The sequence below is a fragment of the Notothenia rossii genome (genome assembly GCF_949606895.1).
Source record: "Notothenia rossii genome assembly, contig: scaffold_98, whole genome shotgun sequence".
NCBI lineage: Eukaryota > Metazoa > Chordata > Actinopteri > Perciformes > Nototheniidae > Notothenia > Notothenia rossii.
In genome coordinates, this window is record NW_027640206.1 from 154,467 (window position 1) to 167,639 (window position 13,173).

Below are 13,173 nucleotides of genomic sequence, written 5' to 3' on the forward strand. Positions count from 1 at the left end.
CGGAGGAGAGAGCAGGAGTCAGGCCGGAGGAGAGAGCAGGAGTCAGGCCGGAGGAGAGAGCAGGAGTCAGGCCGGAGGAGAGAGCAGGAGTCAGGCCGGAGGAGAGAGCAGGAGTCAGGCCGGAGGAGAGAGCAGGAGTCAGCCCGGAGGAGAGAGCAGGAGTCAGGCCGGAGGAGAGAGCAGGAGTCAGCCCGGAGGAGAGAGCAGGAGTCAGGCCGGAGGACACAGGAGTGAGGAAGAGAGTGAACTCAGTGTCAGTCTCGGTGGTAAGAGGTACAGACAAGTCTGATCCTGGGTCTGCGGCCATTTCTGCCTGTGTGGTACAAGGGCCCTCAGGTTCAACTGCCAAAGTCACTATTGAGAAGAAAAAAAAGTAGACGCATGGTGAGTAAATGACCAAGTATAATCCGCCATATATATTTATAATCTGAGTAATTACAGCTAAAAATGAAACAGCGGAACATCAGTGATTCTGTGTTACAATGGCGTTTGTTAGCAACCAGGAAATGACACCACTAAGGACAAACAGATGAGAATGCTGCGTGGGGTCTGGGTGCCGTGTTGGCGGGACGTTGGGGGGCTCGCTGCTCCGCCCTTTTAGGCTCGAGGAGCAGACAGTGTGAGCTGGATTACTGGTGTTGTTTCCTGGTTGCTGTGTGGGGTCTGCGAGACAGCGAGGAACTCAGCCTGAGCGCACACACACACACACACACTCACATCCAGGCTGTGAGTGTGAGTGCGTGTGTGCGTGAGGAGATCCACGGAGCCTCGGCTGAGAAAAGATAAGGCTGAGTGAGTGTGTGTGAGCCGGTACGTCACTATGCCCGTTACGTCACTATACTCAGGAAGATTTTTTTTTGAAAAAGAGCAGCATAGACAGGTATTTTCTGTGTTAGAGTTTTACTCGCTACAGGGTGTACTTTGAGGGTTTGTGACTCTGCAGACCGTTTACATGCAGGAAAAGCTTCATAACACAGAAGGGGACGGGTAATAACCAGAAAAGCATGACATGGGCCCTTTAACTGACAAAACAAGACATAACGACATATTTGTACTACTTGGTAAACAGTGATTCACATTTTTTTACATTTAAAACCAGATAACTGGGCAACTAATTTACAAAAAATGTTAACAGATAAATTGCTGAAATATAGCATGCAGATTTGTATACTTTACCATTAATAAGGCTTTCGTAAATCCTCTTTATGGTAACAAGTGCATTGTTACCATCTTCTGTCTCGATTTGCCATGGACAGATGCAATCGGCAAAAACCATTTGTGCCTCTCTTGGCAAGAAGGAGGATGGGACGCCGATCTAACATTTTCCATTTGTGGAGCTGGAACACAATGGACACAAAAAAACAAGAAATATTATGTACACAAGAGTTCTAAACATTTTCACACACCTAAAGCCATTATAACTCCATTTATTTTGCCTAAGTGAAAAATGCACTGATGTGATACGTGTGCACATTGAGGAAGGCACCCCACAATTAACCAGGTGTGATTTTAGACCCCTTTTAGGGGAGCCCCTAAAAAAGAACTGTAAAAAAAAAAAGAAGTTTATCGAGCTCGGGTTCACTTTGAGTTTTTTTTACATGGGCATAGTTATTTTTATATGGGTTAGGGATGCCAGCGATTATTCTATTTTTCGAATATTCGTTACAGTCTCCATAATCGAAAATTATTTTTAAAATTCGATTTTATTTATATATATTTTTATTATTATTTATGTATTTCTTTTTTTTCCTGGCTTAGTTTCAATTCGGCGGCGAATAATCAATTAATATTCGCCAGGGCTGTCCGATTTTGATCATGGTCAGTTTCTGGCATGCCTAATATTTGTCCATTTAATTCTCACATTCAGATATCTGAATAAGCTACATTTAGCTTTGAAACATGTCAGCAAGCTATAACCTATATCATTTCAGGTTCAAAGTTCCGCATTAACAGCACTTCAGATGTAAAGCTGGTGTTACAGGGGAATTTTTAAAGGACTGTTCGAACACGGCTCAAAGTCAGAGACTCTGGTAAGCTTAATGAAAGTGCTTTTAAGGGCCTCTTTATTAATACTAACTCTTTCCAGGTCTTGATTGTCTTTCAAGCACTATATTAATATGGGCTGGTTTTGATTCACTGACATTCTTGGTTTTACCATTTATTCAAAAATGTATATGATATTTCATTCATTTTACTTTTGGAAACCATAGTCACATAATTATGTGTTTTCTATACTATGAAGTTCCAAAATAAAATATAAAACACCAAAATGCAGGTTTTTTTGTAAGATATAATTAGAAAAACATGTACATTGAAGCTCTGATTCTAGGAATTACCACTGGCCTGAACTATGTTACTTCTGGTTAAGAAATAATGTTTTACTAAAACTGGGTGCTTGCAAGTACAAACACTATCTAACATCAGTTCGAAAAAATGTGTTATGCCTTTACAGCTTTAAATACAACGGTGACAACAATTTTGCTTAACACATTACATGAAGTGCAGTAATCGTGCACTAGTCTGTACTTCTCACATAAACTTACTTAAGAAATTAGGATTATTTTTAAAAAGTAAATGAGGGCGACTGTTGGAAAGTATAAATCAATTCAGTAATTTAACAATTTGTATAAAAAGATTAAGATCAGGGATTATTTACACACTTTTTTATGATAACTGACATCTGCAAGAGAAAAAAGCTTACCAGTAAATGTGTCGAGTCATACACTTTGTTGACACTGTGGTTTTTCTTTTGCGTGGCCTTCCACTCCTGTGCAACCTTTTCTTTTTGCTTGGAGAGTTTCTCTTTGTAGGGTTGGATGGCACCACATTGTTTGCATTTTTTACTTGCTACTCCTATGCTTTGCCTGCATGTCTGGCACACTTTTTGAGTAGGCGTCTGTAACAGAAACACAGATAATGTCAGGGAATACCAAAAATAAGAATACTATACTACAAATGTTTACAGGATTCATGTATTTTATTATATCGTGAAAAATCTTGTTAAAACAATGAACTCATGTTTTTTTATCTTTTAGATAGGATGAACAAAAATCACAAGAGTAAGGAAAACAATGTTATACAGAGTCAGTCACATGTTTAAAGTGACTGTTATGAACAACCCTAATCTGTCAATATCTGGTTGATCCAAAAGTTGATGCTCCATCATCACAGAAAATAATACTAAAATCATCATTACCAGGGGTGTATTGCTAATTCTATAAGTTCTGCACGTGTGCACGCGCAGTTGTGGCTTGTTTTGAAGCTTATGTAACTACTGTCAATTAACACTCCAGCCAGAATCAACAAAGAATGGTCATTTATTAAGTCTGCATTATTGAATAAATGTGTGATTCTTACAGTAAATGCTGCACACAGCTGCGTGATAGTTAAGTGATCAGTGAAGGACCTTTATAAACTAACTCCCTCCTGCTGAGGTACAAAGGTTACTATATAAAAAGTGTGCACATGTATTTAGTATCCTATCCATGTGAATATGTTTTAAGTGGGGGTGGACCTCATGTCCTCTAGGGGGGTCCGGAGGCCCCCGTGAAGTTAAATGCATCAATCTTGTGCACTTGAGGGCAAAATTAACTAAATCTATGGATACATCTGTCAACACCCATATGAAACTTAACTGTATACATTTCAATAATAAAAAAAATGATAAGAATAATACTTTTTTTAAATGTATCTTTGTGCATATTTAACTATTTACTGTTTTGTTTTTTTATGCATTTGTTGTATGTCCAATAGTATGAATTGTAATGATTTCATCGATGTTTTAGATTCATTCGATTTTTTTTAGGGTGCTGTGTGACGTTGAACCTGCGACCTGCAACCTGTGACCTATGAACCTGTATTTGTATACTACCAAAGGAGCTATTGAACCTAAGAACTTGAATTTCCGACTCCTATTGTGGAACATTACAATAATATAAAAGTGTGCCTTGGAAATATGTATTTCCATATATGGTGACCAAACTGTTTCAGACCCACTGAGATAACTTAGACTAAAGTTAACTGTGTAAACATTACATTAGGTACATTAGCCTCTTAGCCTATCCGTTATCATAGCTAGCTAGCACCAGATGCTAACAACCATCCCCGTTTTAGGTGCCGGAGCGGTGTTTCGGCAGTATTACACCCCTGGTCACTCTTCACTTAATAGATAAATAGTATTTAATATAGTTATAAAGAATGTGACGTTTGATAACATTTGGATCAACCGCATGAACCGATGGATCACATAACTTCCATGCTCACGTTAACGTTAGCTGATTCTACTTTTGGCTAATTTAGCTTTGCTATCATTATTCCTAGGTAAACATAGTAATCTTAGTCACTGTACTAGACGACAAAATAAAACAACATAATACATATCCCAAAATGAATATACTTTTGATATCTGACTACTCACGTTTATTAGCTTGTCTGGGAAATAAATGGATGTTGTCTGATGCAGTGACGAGTCCAAAACCCCGGTAAGTTAGCATTTGACCACTTCCGGTTCCCTCGCGTCAGAACCAATGAGATTTCTCCATAGGATTTGGGAAAATAGCTCGAAATAAGGTCTGTGGTCGACACAAATTTAAGAGACGGATCACGTTTTGTTCTACGACAGACAGCCGTGATTTTTGAAGAGTGTACGTGTCTGAAAAACGATGGTTGTTAACTGAAGTTGTCGAGGACGTTGTACGTCATTACGCCGCCTCCCGTTGATTTAAAACGCGCCCGTGGGTCGTAAAGGTATACAGGCTGACGCACCCGTTGATTGAAAACGCTGCTCTGGGTCGTATTAATGGGTCGGAAAACGAGGAAAACAATCGACCTATTTGGTCGTATTAGTTGGAGGACTTGTTGCTCTTTAAAGTAGAGACACTACATACTGATATACACCTGAACATCAGCAGGAGAGGACTCTTTAAAGTAGAGACACTACATACTGATATACACCTGAACATCAGCAGGAGAGGACTCTTTAAAGTAGAGACACTACACACTGATATGGACTGTACTTATATAGCGCTTTATCCAGTCTTTAAGACCCCTCAAAGCGCTTTACATACTATATGTCATTCACCCATTCACACCCATTCATACAGAGCAGTGTACCTTACTCTAGGACCTAACATTCACACACATTCACACACCGTTGGCCATGCCATCGGGAGCAACTCAGGGTTAAGTATCTTGCCCAAGGATACATCGACATGTTGACTGCATGGGCTGGGATCGAACCCACAACCTTCTGGTTGAAAGACGACCACACTCCCTCACAGCCACAGTCGCCCTGTATATATGATATACACCTGAACATCAGCAGGAGAGGACTCTTTAAAATAGAGGCACTACATACTGATATACACCTGAACATCAGCAGGAGAGGACTCTTTAAAGTAGAAACACTACATACTGATATACACCTGAACATCAGCAGGAGAGGACTCTTTAAAGTAGATACACTACATACTGATATACACCTGAACATCAGCAGGAGAGGACTCTTTAAAGTAGAGACACTACATACTGGTATACACCTGAACATCAGCAGGAGAGGACTGTTTAAAGTAGAGACACTACATACTGATATACACCTGAACATCAGCAGGAGAGGACTCTTTAAAGTAGAGACACTACATACTGATATACACCTGAACATCAGCAGGAGAGGACTCTTTAAAGTAGAGGCACTACATACTGATATACACCTGAACATCAGCAGGAGAGGACTCTTTAAAGTAGAGACACTACATACTGATATACACCTGAACATCAGCAGGAGAGGACTCTTTAAAGTAGAGACACTACATACTGATATACACCTGAACATTAACAGGAGAGGACTCTTTAAAGTAGAGACACTACATACTGATATACACCTGAACAGCCCTTTAAAATCAGTCCAATCACAGCTAGCCACACATGCTCACTGTCTGTATAGGCTATTGCGCCCTCATTTAAACCCACAAGCAGCTGCCCTGACCTATTTGCTGCCCCATAGGCAATATTTGAGCTGATTTCTCAAGCACCGCATTAGCAGTGATGTCACACACTCACAGCTGCTGGTGTTTGGAGCCCTCTAATGTCAGAAGTAGGACTTCAGATTTTGTATTTCTTTCAGTCAAACCCTGTCCTTGCGCTTAGATTTGCTCTGCTTCTGCTCCAACTGTACGCTTGCACTCACATATATTGCTGCTTGCACAGATTTCCTGTTTTCCAGTTTAAAACCTTCTCCTCGGCTCGCACTTAGGCTGCTCCTGTGCCCTGACTGCGCTCGTCAAGTCTCCTCTCAGATTTCTGTAATCTGCTCGGCGCTTGGATGTTTTCTGTGGAAAAACAATTTCAAAGTCCCTCAACCAATATGAGGCCAGGTGAAGGGTCGTCTTGCTGGTGCGTTCGCTTTATTTATTAAAAGCGTCCCGTAAGGGCGGTTACTCTTTAACCAGGTTCATAAACTCCCTCCACGGCTTTATTAAATGTGGCCTACTTCACTTGCTTTATTTACGACTTTTTATTTTAATGGTACTATTAACGTTAACTTTACCTCTTGCAAATTAATTTGGTAGTCATATTTGCGGCACATCTATGATAATAACTGCTTGAAATGTTGTACATTTCGTGAACCCTGTTGCTAGGCAACTGACAACACATGTGTTTCCTTTTTTCTTAGTTATTTCATTGTTTAGGAAGGGGGAAATACATAGCCGTGGGAACATGTTTGAAATGGGGGGTGCTGTGGGGATGACACCAGGGCCGGTTTTCACCAATTTGCTGCCCTAGGCAAGATTTTAGCTGGCAATGAAAAAACCACTACAAAAGACCAATACACTACAAACAGAGAAACGTATTGATATGGTGGACAGCTTATATAAAAAGGCTTCAAATGTATTTAGTATTGCCTGTACATGTTTTAATTTGGGGGTGGACTTCACATGCTCTAGGGGGGTCCGGGGGGCCCCCCCGGGAAGATTTTTTTAACATTTTAAAGTAAAATGCTTCAATCTGAGCGCCCAAACTAGAGACTGATCTAGGGAATACAACTCTAAAACACCCATATGAAAATGATCGGTTTGCATTTTAATAATCAAATAAATATGTGAACATATCCAATAACCCATAGCCAATAACAATAAAATGTAGGCTAACTTGTTTTATTTTTGTGGTTCATTTATATCTTATTTTATCAGTTAACATTAATTAATTTATGCACATTGTTAAATATCTCCAGTTTTAAACAATATTTTTGGTTTACTGTCCTATAGTATACATTGGAATGATTTCAAACCTGTTTTTATTTATCCTAATAATTATAAAGGAGTGCCTTGGAAATATTTGTTTACATAAATTGTGATCAAAACGTTTGAGACCCACTGAGATAACTTAGAATAAAGTGAACTATCTAAACACTCAAGAGACCTTTACCTCACTGAGCCTCTCAGTCTGACAGGAGAGCTCTCCCTCCACATTATTGTAGATATACAATCTATTGCTTCTTATATCCGTTAGCGCAGCAGAAGCTAACAACATTCCCCGCCGGTACCGGTGCACCCCCTCTCTCTATCTCTTTCTCTCACGCTGGCTGTGAGCTGCGGGCACCTGATAAGCCAACGTCCCCCACTTTCATCACTTACAGCGGCCATCGTACAGGGCAAATGGAAAATGTAACCGGGGTGAAAACGGTGTTATCTTTACTTAATTATGAATGTTGTTACATCAAGGCTGAAAATTCTTTTTTTTTGGATTATATTTGTATTTAATATTGTGGAAGTGCAGTTTCCCTGTCCTCCACCAGGTGGTGCTGCAGCGCCCTCAGCACCCATACTTCCCACGGCCCTGGGGAAATATAATTTTTCTTCATGTCATTTTTAATTTAAGATCATATGTTGCCCTCACTAAGTATAGATACAGTTCATGTTACACAATGTATTGTGCATTATTTTCTCTGAAGCAAATGTAGTGAGGGCAACTTACGATCTTAAATAAAAAAAATACATGAAAAAACGTTTTTTTTTATTTTTTTATATTTCCCTATATATAAATATTTATTATATATATTTTTCCTCCAGAGTTTCTCTACCACGCATTTTAGACATCCCTTTATTTATTTTTTATTTTATTTAACCTTTATTTATCCAGATAAAAGCATTGAGATATAATTTCATTTGCAATGCTGACCTGGCCAAGAAGGCAGCAACGTTACACATAACACAAACATATAAAATACAGAGAACATTACTAAGAAAACAAAAGACGAAAAAGCAGTCACTACATTGAGCACATTAGGACAATAAGAAAGGTGCACTACTTATTACTGCAAGAGCAGCTGGTGGTAAGGACTTCAGACAACTTCAATTTAAAACATGTTATTGAGACAAGTGCCGTCAGTTTGATGCGTGATTGAAGGTCATTCAAACACCAAGGACCATAATGAAAAAGACTCCTTTTCCCAGCCTCAGTCAGGTACCTGGAACCGTACCTCCAAAATTACATGAAAAAACGTTTATTTCTCTTTTGTTATATTTCCCTATATATAAATATTTATTATATTTTTTTTCCTCCAGAGTTTCTCTACCATGCATTTTAGACATCCCTCCTCATCTCCCTCTATTTCAGCCCTGTTAGAACCTTCATGCTGATTCAAGACACATCAGCTTAGGTTTGTGCCTGAATATTGCAAGGGTGTCACAGTGACAATATATGTACATAGACATAGCCTACAGAAACACACACACACACACACACACACACACACACACACACACACACACACACACACACACACACACACACACACACACACACACACACACACACACACACACACACACACACACACACACACACACACACACACACACACACACACACACACACACACACACACACACACACACACACACACACACACACAAACAACTTGTTCACACAAGTTTTTTCCACCAGGCTGTAAGGAGGCTGAATTCTCTAGAAAGTTGACTTTGACTTCCCTGGAGAAGAGGTTAATTTGTTTTTCTTCTGAGTCATCAACTGGGTGGGTGAGTCAAACGGAACAAGGAAACACACCAACAGTCTGAAGACCTCTGTCTAATTTGTAATCTATTCACACAGAGGTGAAGATATTTAGTGAAGCAGAACAAAATAATCTTGCAGTATTTGTTGTGGCTCTTATGTTGCATTTGCTTTTATTGATTTCTAAAAGAAGTGTCGTCAGTTGACTTTGACTTCCCTCCATGGAGATGGAAATGCATTTCTCTAATGTTATCAAAGTGGGAGTTACCCAACAAGTGGGGAGCATAGAGTTAAATGGAACGAGGAAACACACCAACAGTGACTGAAGACCTGCATCGCTACTTTCCTGACATGAACAATTCTCTGCAGTCTCATATAAAATGCTTTACCTATTTATTTCAAAATGATTTTACACTATGTGTTACATTCATTCATAATACAGTGATATGATATGATATGATATATATGATATGGGTGTTGATGTGAGGATGCTCAGAGAGGAAGTTAAGTGTTTCATTTGGATAACACATATTTTAAGTAAAGCAACATTAAACTCCATACCTGTGGAGTTGTTGATACTGATTATCATAATAATAATAATATTTTAAAAAACAGTGATGTATTATTGATTATTTTGAACAAATATAAAATAGCCTGCATAAGTAAAGACTTTGCACTCTGGAGAAGGAAGTGCATATCATAAATGTTTTTTCAAAGCCTTCACAAGAATTTGGATAATATTTCATCAGAAATAAACAGAACTCATCAGGATCATGTGAGGGTTGTGGATACACCTGCAGCTCCACCCAGCATGAAGGAATATCCAGAGTATTCACAGTTGTCTAACTTCTCTTAGTGACAATGGCAAATATTATCGCAGGAGGATGGAGCTGGACAGAGGATGCTACTTTTTACATTGTTTTATTTGACTGTTGCCTCTGTGTATAGTGTCCTGTCTGTCTGTAACTTTGGGTGGTAGTGTTACCACTGAACAGGTCTCTCTTGAGAATGAGACCTTGTGTCTCAATGAGATTCACCTGTATAAATAAAGGCTAAATAAAAATTAAAAAACTGAGGAGACTCAGAAGATTTGTGATGCGGTGAGTTCTCAATCTACGTTAATTCTTTCCAAGCTCCACAGACTACCCTCTGGTCTGGCCTAATGATACACTTTTATTTCAATGTTACACAGGCGAAGGATCAAGTGGAGAAAGAAACCGACAAAATGTATGTGATGTACAAAGCAATGAAATTTTGGCAACAAATTGTGGCAGGAGAAAACCTCACGTAAAGGTAAGGTCTACACACTACAGGAAAGAGACAAAAACCCAAAAAGCAGAATAGGGCTCTTTAAATCTAATGCCAGGTCCAACTCATCGCAGGACAGTTTACTGCAGTTTGACAGAAGCTTCACATTTATCAGATTTATATTTTCAGATACCACACCCAAACCCCCTACATGGGTAACTCAGGGCGGACCTCCATGCTTTCCACAGGCGTATCAAGCTCAAGGACCACTTCCTGGGGAGCCAGGGGCGGGAGCCTGTCCCGCTCACCGGACCCTCCACCTGGGAACCATACACTGATACATCAACACCTGAAATAACACAACTCATCAATAAGAACCTTGACACACTCAGACATTGGCGCCCCCTTCCACAGAGTACACCCAACATTAGTCAGGAACATAGAAATATTATTAAAACATTAGGTAACAGCCAACACATAGTCATTAAACCAGCAGACAAGGGGGGCCAAATAGTCATACAGGACAGGGACGATTACATCTTAGAAGCACATAGACAATGAAACAGTTTAGTGCAGGATGTACACATATATTAATATGAGGATCTGCAAAACAGATAAACTAATTAAACTTTATTCAAACATTAAATAATACTTTAGATGAAGGTCTTCTTTTAAATAAGAAAAAGCTTTGGGGGTATCTAAAGATAATTATTAAGCCTGACAAAGCACTTAATGTCTAATATATTGATTTCCTGCCATGTTAACTATGTTGAAGCACTTATTTTAACTGATATTATACACATTAATTATACTCTTATGTATGTAGATAGAATAAGAAATGTGCAGAATTTGACAGTTTAATGGTGGAGGTATACACACATATTGATAGATTACATTACATTGCATTTAGCTGACGCTTTTATCCAAAGAGACTTACAATAAGTGCGTTCGACCAGGAAGATAGATGTCTTGTAATGCACTGTTGAGGAACCTGCGACCCAAGTTTTCATTCATTGCATAACTACACCGTAGTTGTGTATATGATATGTCAATAAATCTTAGAAAATATTGAAATCTTGAAAGGGATGTGCAAAATAGCCATAATATACGGTTTTTAATGAACTATTATTAGAGAATAACGAGTAATGAATATACTTTATAGGGATCTGCAGATAAATGTTTAGTCTTCTCAAGCACCAACTATCAAATAGCTCTCCTGATTGTTGGAACTTGACAATCACCTGAATTTTACTCAGGTGTAACTAAAGTCTGATTTAAGGGTTGTTTATATTTCACATCATTAATCAGAATCTGGAAAGTAACTAAATTAAATGTAGTGGAGTAAAAATACCAGGTTAACCTCTGAATTGTAGTGGAGTAGAATTACAAAGTAACAATGAGCTGTCATGTGGGTATATATTAATGCTGCCCATTATGGACACAAGCGATTTCCCCCCATTTATTAATTATATGTTTTACATTTGCCATAGAACATGTCGCGAAACACAATAGCCAGCATGTGTAGTTCTGGGGGGGCGTTGGATTCCAGTTTTGGATAGTCTGCCGTGGTTTCGTTCCATTTCAAAGAGCTGTTTGACGCTCGGCGTAACCTTGGCGCACTGCCACTCCAACATCCAATCCCAGCGCTTGAAGATTAATCACGGGGACTATTCCAAACGATAGCTGGGGATTATGGGTAGTGTAGCGTCTTCGGCCATCCTAAACTCCGAAATGTTTTTCGGTTATCATATCGCATTAACACCATATCCCTACATGCTTTGCGGCTAAAACATCCAATCAACGAGCTCAAACCATAGCTGAGGATCTTGGGTAATCAGTTCAGTGGCTGTGTATAGCAATGATGCTCAAAATGTCCCTTATAGGCCTACGTCTGATTCCGGTTATTTTATTTTGAAATTCAGTTCCTGACGGACGCCAAAAAAGCCAGAGATTATGGAATTAGACAAATAAATTTAAAAAAGGATAATTGTGTGTTATTGTTGAGTACATAACAGTGTGTTATTTAGAAAAGAATAACAAATTAGAAGGAAAAAAAGATTTTAAAAATACAGATTTCAGTATCCTGAGACTCTACATTTTTTGGGGGTGCTATGGCTATCCTGGGGGGGGTGCTTCAGCACCCCATAGCTCCCCCCTGGCGCCACCACTGACACACACACACACACACACACACACACACACACACACACACACACACACACACACACACACACACACACACACACACACACACACACACACACACACACACACACACAACTTTCGTCCCGACTAAAGAACATTTTCTTCCAGGCTGTCAGATGGCTGAACTCTCTTTTAAGTTGACTTTGACTTCCCTGGAGAAGTAAACGCATTTCTTTGTGAATAAATTATTCGAATGAGTGGGTGGGTGAGTCAAACGGAACAATTTATGATTTCTAAAGAAGTGTCGCCAGTTGACTTTGACTTCCCTGGAAATGCATTTCTCAAAAGGTTATCAAGGTGGGAGTTATCTAACAATGGGGAGCATACAGGTTTAAGGAAACACACCAACAGTGACTCAAGACTTGCACGCTCCTTTCCCTGATTACAATTCTCTGCAGTCTCATATAAAATGCTTTACTTATTTATTTCAAAATGATTATACACTATGTGTTACATTCATTTATAATACAGTGATGTGCAGTTGTGTGTTGATTTGAGGATGCCCAGAGAGGAAGTTAAGTGTTTCATTTGGATAACACATATTTTAAGTAAAGCAACATTAAACTCCAAACTTGTGGAGTTGTTGATACTGATTCTCATAACAATATAAAAAAACAGTGATGTATTATTGATTATTTTTGAACAAATATAAAACTATGTAAACTGCCTAAGTAAAGACTTTCCACCCTGGAGAAGGAAGTGCATTTCATA

At 39.0% G+C, this 13,173-nt stretch overlaps 1 long non-coding RNA gene across 2 annotated transcripts; it reads right to left on the reverse strand.

The window, feature by feature from the left end:
- Positions 1–130: 130 nt before the first annotated feature.
- On the reverse strand, positions 131–6,201 carry LOC307026963. 2 transcript variants are annotated; one of them, XR_013804494.1, is made up of 4 exons: positions 6,185–6,201; positions 2,702–2,896; positions 1,177–1,337; positions 131–354 (listed from the first exon to the last, which is right to left on the reverse strand). It is a non-coding gene; the product is annotated as an uncharacterized lncRNA (long non-coding RNA). The 2 variants fall into 2 exon arrangements; XR_013804495.1 differs by lacking the exon at positions 6,185–6,201 and adding an exon at positions 4,418–4,772.
- Positions 6,202–13,173: the final 6,972 nt, after the last annotated feature.